Here is a 7,799-nt window from a genome sequence, read left to right on the forward strand (position 1 = left end):
CTCGCACCCACCCACTTGATCCTCTCTTCGACTCTATCGATAGCTATGACCCCTCCCTCTCTTCTCGTGGATTGCCCGACCCTCTATGTATGATATGGATAGGCCTCCATTTCACACACATTGCATGCAAAATTTTGTTTGAGATGTCATCGACACATATTCCCACAAATAATTCATGAAATCAACCCCCCACCCCCCCCCCACCCCAAAACAAAAAACACTCACGGACGCGGTTTGTATCTCTCACACACACCCACGTAGGTGGGGGACGTCCACGAAGAGAAGACGTGCATGCACGACGCACGTACTCCCGTCTCTTTCCCAACCACACACGCGCGGGTGCACTGTGGAGCTCATTTCTGTACGAAAAAGGCAGCCCACATGGTAATTTGGCACGTGTACTGGTTGTCCACTTGGTGGAGGGAGGATCGTCTACCACGGGTGAACAAACAAATTGTGACTTGACGTGTTATGTTAAAAAAAGAGGCAAACCATGTGGGGCCTACCTTAGAGGCAAGGCTCTATACACTGGAGTACTTTTGATGTGTCCCATCAACTCACAGAACAAGGAGAAGCTTGCTTAGTACGCTGTCTCCCCCGCCCACGGGCGCGGTGGCTCGCAGGATGAGGTGAAGCTTGCTCCGCCTTACGCCCGCTCCCTCGCCCATGCGCGCAGTGGCTCACAGGACGAGGAGAAAAATTTACTACTCCCTCCGTTTACTCCTCGTCCCTACTACCTTGGTTATAGAGATTATATCATATTGTTTGGAATATATATGTCCTTTAGTAGATTTCAATATGAACTACTAGTACATACTCCAAACACTAATGTATATAGACGTATTTTAGAGTGTAGATTCACTCATTTTGCTCTGTATGTAGCACTCTCCCTCGCCCCTCGACCCTCGCCCACGTGGTGGACGTGCAGCAATTCATTCGGTCTCATATAGCCAGAACGATATATACGGTACTACCATTATTGCTCGACTTCCCGAAGAGGCGAAGAGCCAATCGCAAGGTTAATATTTTGGAGATGCCAAGCGCAAGGTTATAGGAGAACGAGTAGTAGGTTCCGCGTCATTTATAAATAAAGTTTTTTTTCTTCAGTGGCATGTATGCAATATGATAGGTTCATATGGAGAGAAAAGGAAACCGCTCCACTATATACATAGTCAGGACGGGCCAGCCTACACAGTTGCTTGCTGGGGTTGCTCTCTTCACACTCTCTCGCACAAAACGACTGTGGCCACATCTCTAACATCCCGGTGGATCACGTCTGCTTGGGGAAGGGGTGGATTCTTAGTATAGATGCGGTGGCCGTCGTGTCAGGACCGGATTTTCGGGATGTTAATTTCCCAGAAAATGGCCCTTATGCTCACCAGCCCCAGGATTACTATTAGCTGGCAAGACAGAACTTGATACAAAACTCCAAGCAAGTACATGATATGTAGTACAAGACCATTCTGGCCTATGAGTACAACACAAGGTTTCTAGTGGTTGGTGGTGGAAGTGGTTTGTGGATCATCAGTGTCTATGGGACTACATTTCCCGCGGGAACAGCTGACCAGGTTAACTCCCATCTTCGCGAGGCTGCTATCACCATAGATTAGGTTCCGGGGCTGTCATCTCGTTGCTCCTCTCCGCGCGAGGAATCTGGCCAAGACAATAGCCAGGGACAAGCCAGTGAGTAATTTGAATGTACTCGCAAACATTATGAACACAGGCATAAAATAATAAATAATAATCATGCTCTGAAATAATCTATGATCACAACATCAGTCCCAAAAATATGATCCATGAGGCATGCAGACAAGTTATTCACGCAACACATGAATAATGTAATAAGAAAGTATAATAGAATGCCTCAGTCAGGCGTCTGAGTGACACCACAGAAAGGGCTCATAAGTGAAATAAATAACAAATGTACCGCAGTCGGGCGTCTGTGCGACGCCACATAAAGGGCTTATAATAAATAAATAACAAACATGCCACAGTCGGGCGTCTATGCGACACCACTTAAAGGGCTTATAGTAAATAAATAACCAACATGCCACAGTCGGGCATCTATGCAACACCACATAAAGGGCTTATAATAAATGAATAACAAGCATGCCACAGTCGGGCGTCTATGCGACACCACATAAAGGGCTTATAATAAATAATCACGGTGAATATCCCGGAGGTAGAACCATCCCAGAGATACTCAATAAATCAAATAATCAACATCGTTAGTCCATAATAATAATAATCAGAATCAGCATATGTCACTGGTCAAAATCAATGTTCAGACTTAGTTGTTTTTCCTTCGAAGATCGACACTAAGACCGACACTTGACGCAACCCAGACTGTTGTCCTTAACCATGGACACGGCTACTCGAATAGGTTTAATCTCTGCAGAGGGTGTACTCTTTACCCACGAGTAACGGATTCCGTTAGTCCATCCGGACTAATTCCGCTCACGGTCTTTCAGTTGAAAACGCACCCAACCGCACACACCAGCTTGACTCATCAATGTCTGGAATCACCCACGACACTCATTAAGCAAAAATCTAAGTGGGGAGGCTACAACCTCGATTAGCATGGGATCACAAAATTTATACTGCGCGCAAACTGGGGAAGCTACCCCTCGGCTACAACCGAAACACCCATGCCCCCTGACCGGATGACTGGCTTTAATCCATGGCCATGGTACCCTCATCCCGGCCCCTCTATGCGGTGTGTGCTAGAAAGGGGTTGACAAATTACTGAACCATACCCTACCTGTGGCAGGGACTAGTGGTAGCACGAAACAGGTGTGGGGGTTACTGGAACAAGATTCGATCTACGGTCGACTCAGGAGGTTTATGTGTTACCTGCTTGATTAGCATAACAAATATGTTTTCAACCAACAGACATAACCACCACTCATCATGTCTCACTATGTCGTACCGGACACAGTCGTCTCAATGACCGGAGACAAGCTCGTGTCTACCCAACACAGAGGCTTTCCCGAGTTCCTTCTGGTATGCACGAGAGGCATGTGATGGTGACTACCATCTCAACATATCAAACTCCAACAACATGAATCATTAATATGCACTCGTGAGTTTGAACTTATCATCAAAGAAAATAACAAAAAAAAACTCCGAGACGAGAGGTGTTGTGACCGTATCAAACAACATATGACAATATTATGCCAGGGTTCAAATGCTTGCCTTCAAGTTGTGGGTAGGCAGGGTGCACTCCAAAACTTTGAAAGTTTTCTTCTCTCTCCAAATATCCTATTTAAAAATATTTTTGAATCAAAATATAGATCCAAAAACAGTTCCAAAAAGTTGTCTAAAATATTTTGGGATAAATCTAAAAAATAAACTAGACAATATTTGAGAGAGGTAGGAAAAAGAATCAATTCATTTGGAGTTATATTTAAAAAGTTATAGGCACTCAAATTTTGGTCAAAAATCTGTTTTTAAAATAAAACAGAAAAAAAAACGTTTCGATTACTAACCACGTCAAAGGCGTATTTTGGATTTACGCCTCCACTTATCCAGCGTGGACGGCGCGTGCGTCACTGACAATGGGTTCAGCGGGCCCACTGGTCAGGTTTGACTAGTCCTCTCCCTCTTCCTCTGCCCCGAGCGGAGGCGGGACTCCAGCGATGCTCGCCGGCGAACGGCGGTGCCGTTCGAGACGTCGAGGGTGGAGATGGATCCGCGGGTCTAGGGTGGTCCTCCCGGTGGTCGCCAGTCAGGTGGGGACGGAGGGAGTCGCCGGCGGCGGGCTTCGCGGCGGCCGGTGGCTTTGGGAGTTTTGGGCATTTGAACTACGGTGGCTCTCGGTCGTGTTTGAGCAGCTGGGCGGCTCTGCAAGACGAAGGGGAGTCGGGTGGTGGTGTTGGCTGGACGGGGGAGGGCCTGGTTGCAACGAAACGGACCGGAGAGCGGCGGTGGCCGAGCTGGCCGGAGACGGGGAAGACGGCCTCTCCTGGTCGATTATGAGCTAGGGGAGTGGTAGTGGAGTGGCTTGAGGCTGCCTGAGGTCTAGGAGGAGCTCGGGGTCACCCTTTAATAGCGTAGCTAGGTCGGTTTCGCCATCACCGAGGATAAGTTCGCCGGCGGACCGTTTCTGCAGCGGCAGGGCATCGTGGCACCGTCAAGCGCTTGCGAACGAGCGAGGGGATAAGCTCGGACTGCTCTATGGGCAGCTGGCGCGCGACTGCGGCTCGGGCGGCGCCGACCGTGGCAGGGGCTCACTGCGGACGCCGGCGTGCCGCCAAGTGGCTCTGACGGCGGCGCTGTAGGGCACCAGGGGTAGCTTGGCGTGTTCTGGTGAGTGGTCGACTGTGGGGCGCGGCTCTGCAGGGTGAGCAAAAGTCAGGGGCGCGACGCGGCGGCTCGGTGCACGCGCGTGCAAAACGTGCGCTCTGGGCGCGCCCAGAGCACGCAGGCGACATGTTCGACGGAATGCCAAAGTGGTCTAGAGCACTCGGGGGAGGCTGGCAACTAACAGGACCAGGCTAGGGTTTGCAAGAAAGCTAATGGACATGGGGTTTAGGCTAGGAGACCAAGCTTGCAATGTTAACTAAAAACCATGCCAAAACTGGCCATGCACACAAGGTGTTTGGCAAAATGCCAAGGGCACCTAGGCATTTCTTGGAGTGGTCATAATCTCCAGATTGGGGTCTCTCTAGGAGTAGGTGATGGTGGCTAGTTTAGTTTGTCAAGGGATGAAACTTGTTAGTGCAAAAATTTGAGAAAAACAGTTTTTGGCAGAAACTAAAAGCTGTCATTTCATGGACCAAAAATAATCCAATGGGTTCATGCTCTTGGACTTAAGGGTTTTGTAAGAAGGACTACAAGTAGGAAAAAGAACCATGGATGAAAGAGCAAGTAAAGATAAGGTTGCAGTACAAATCTTCAAGTTGGACCAGAATGAAAAAGAGGTTGATTCACTCAAAAATTTCAAAGGACATAACTGGGTTTTTGCATAAATATGGATAATATACTCTTACTGACCTCCCCTAATTTTGGTGGAAGTCTTAAAGAAATATTTAAATAGGTTGTAGTGCAAAATTGCCCACTGGACCAGATTTGAAAATAAGGTGTAGAGCTCCAAATCTCCATTGAACAGAAGATGATTTTGCATAGAAGTGTTTTAGGGACATCATAAGTCATCCCCAAATTTTGGTGAAAAATTTAGATGCATTTATCAAATGGTTGCAGTGCAAAAGAGGCTCAAACTTATGAAAAGTCATTTTAAAAGGATAAGGCTCAGGAAAAACAATTATGCATATAAAACCACTGATTAAGAATTGTTTTGTTGAGTGAGTATGGAAGTCCAATAACATTTTTGGAAAGTTTCCACTTGGGGTAAAACTCCTCAATATTAAAGAAAAGGGTTCTGAAAACAACAACAAATCCAGAGAGTAAAAAATTTTAAACTCCTGGCAAAATTTAATAATTAAAACATTGTTAAATTTTTGGGGTGTTACAACACTACCCCCCTTAAAAGAAAATCTCGTCCTTGAGATTTGCTAAGGGTTGTTTTGAAAAAATAATTTTTTCTCTCACTATCACACAATAACCGTCTTGCTACTGTAAAATAAAATGTAGCAACAGTGGGAGGGCAATATGTGGTGCGAAGCTACAGTGTGGCACACAGGTGAGGCGTGGAATTTTTTTACGGTCAGTGTCTACTATCGGTTACAGTAAGTTTAGAATAAACTTCTAAATTACTGAAAATATACGCTGGTCGTACCCGAGAGCATAGTGCTCTCTGTGGCTGACAGGTGGACCCGGGGTCCACTGTCGGTCTCTTCCTCTACCTCTGGCTCTCTCTTCTTCCTCTCTCCCGCGCGGTTCCCCGCGCTCTCTCCATCGGCGATGTCTAGCTCGTAGGGCATCTAGGCCGTACCGCGGTAGTGCGCGGCGTGCTAGCTGCCGGCGCAGCGTGCACTCACCTCGCGGGCCAGTGCGCTGTCGGCACTGCTCGCGGATTCGCCTCCGAACACCGGCGATCGAGCGACGAGCGGCGCTGGTGGACTTCGCCCACCGTACACCGATCTCGAGCTATAAAACGACCGCGGTGCTCCTTCTTCTTCCTCCATCTAACCTCGCTTCTCCTTCTCCTCCCTTCTTCTACATTTCTGTCTGTAGGAGCTCGAGACGAGGCTCTAATGGTGGAGGCGATGACGGACTGGTACGTGATCCTATTGTGCGGAGGGATGGCGACATTGCTGGGGCTCTCCGTGCTCCTGTGCGTGATGATCCTCGATGATCGTCGTGATGCGGACGCTCGAGTGTTACCTCTCTACGGTGGTGGTGATCACGATGATTAGGCGCGTGTCAGGCGTTTACTGTTGTCGGGGTGCCAAAGCTGATCTGTACCCGAGTAATTACTCACAAATCTCTCCCTATGAGACTGTGGGGGTGTTAGGGAGGCGATTAGTTTGGTGCAAAATGTGCACGAGGCTTTGCACTAGGTCGAGTGGTCATGAGTCTGCTGTAACGGTGTTGCGCGAAAAAAATCTATGTCGGGAAGAAATGCATGCTGCAACAACTCTGAGAAAACTCACTTCAGGAAATTTACTGAGGTGAAAACAGTTAAAATTTTTTTACCGAATTAAAAAAATCACTCATAATAATGGAAACTAATGATTTAATTCATCGCATAAATTTAGGATACCACACACAAGTTGTAATACATAAATAAATGCAGGGACCATAACACAACAATGACATCTACAACGATAAGGGTAAATGGACAGGGTCTTGAGAAAAAGTCTCTGGAATCGGGGCACATTCTTCTTCTATCGGGGTGAGTGGATTGACCAGTCGATGAATGTGCCTCTCCTGGTTGGGCCTCAATGGTCTACCGATGGCGATCTGAGGATTCAAATCAGCGAGGCTCTGGAGATAACCCATTACTCGCTGGGTCAGCCGCTCTTGCGCGATGACATACTGGGCAAGATTGGCCAGTACTGGGTCTCTCTCGATTCGTTCACCGGGAAAAGATGCTACTTCTCCGGGTGCTGCACGACTCGGGAAATAATAGTATCCCCGCTCGTTGGCATAGGGCACCGCAAATCGAAGACGAGTAAGCGCCTCATACGCAGCAGCTTCTATGGCCATAAGCGGAGTCAGCATAGATTTTCCCACGAAGGAAGCTTCCGTGGGATCTTGGTTTTGGTTTGGGGGAGGAACGTGCACCACTGCCCAATATTTCAAGGTGGATGGGATGATCCTCGATTTGAGCAGCTCATACTGGGGTGGATGGGTAGCACTCATGGTACTGCAGGTAAAGTCCCACAAAACTTGAACAAAGCTACCTCGAGTTGCATCTGGAGTTCTTAGATAAATACTAGGGATCGGCATGGCAATGGAAATGGTTGTGCGAGTGGTGCTTAAGGTGAGGGGTACTTGGCAAGATCACTGGGTGGCCTCTTATATATCATTGGGGCTAGGCTAATTACCATGGTGAAAGGTAACTAGTCGATCGAGTCTGCTCCATGGGGTCGGGGTCAATGCTACAGCTACACATATCCCGGAAAAGTGATATATCACAGTGGAAATCGTTGGCGTGATTCAGGTAGGTGTGTCTGAAAAGAATGCAGCCGCATGCTAACATATTTAATGCAAGGCTACTATTTAAAACAGAGGCACAGAAGCAAGCTGCAATTATTCGAGTCAAAGCAAGATTACATAATCACAGGGCGTTGGCATACGGAGACTCGGTACTACTCGAGTGGCTCCGTCTACCTCGTTTATATCTAAACGAGCCTGCCTTGTGGACGTCGAGGCTTCTCCATGGGTTTCGCCGT

This window comes from Triticum aestivum, chromosome 7B (assembly GCF_018294505.1).
Source record: "Triticum aestivum cultivar Chinese Spring chromosome 7B, IWGSC CS RefSeq v2.1, whole genome shotgun sequence".
NCBI classification, from domain to species: domain Eukaryota; kingdom Viridiplantae; phylum Streptophyta; class Magnoliopsida; order Poales; family Poaceae; genus Triticum; species Triticum aestivum.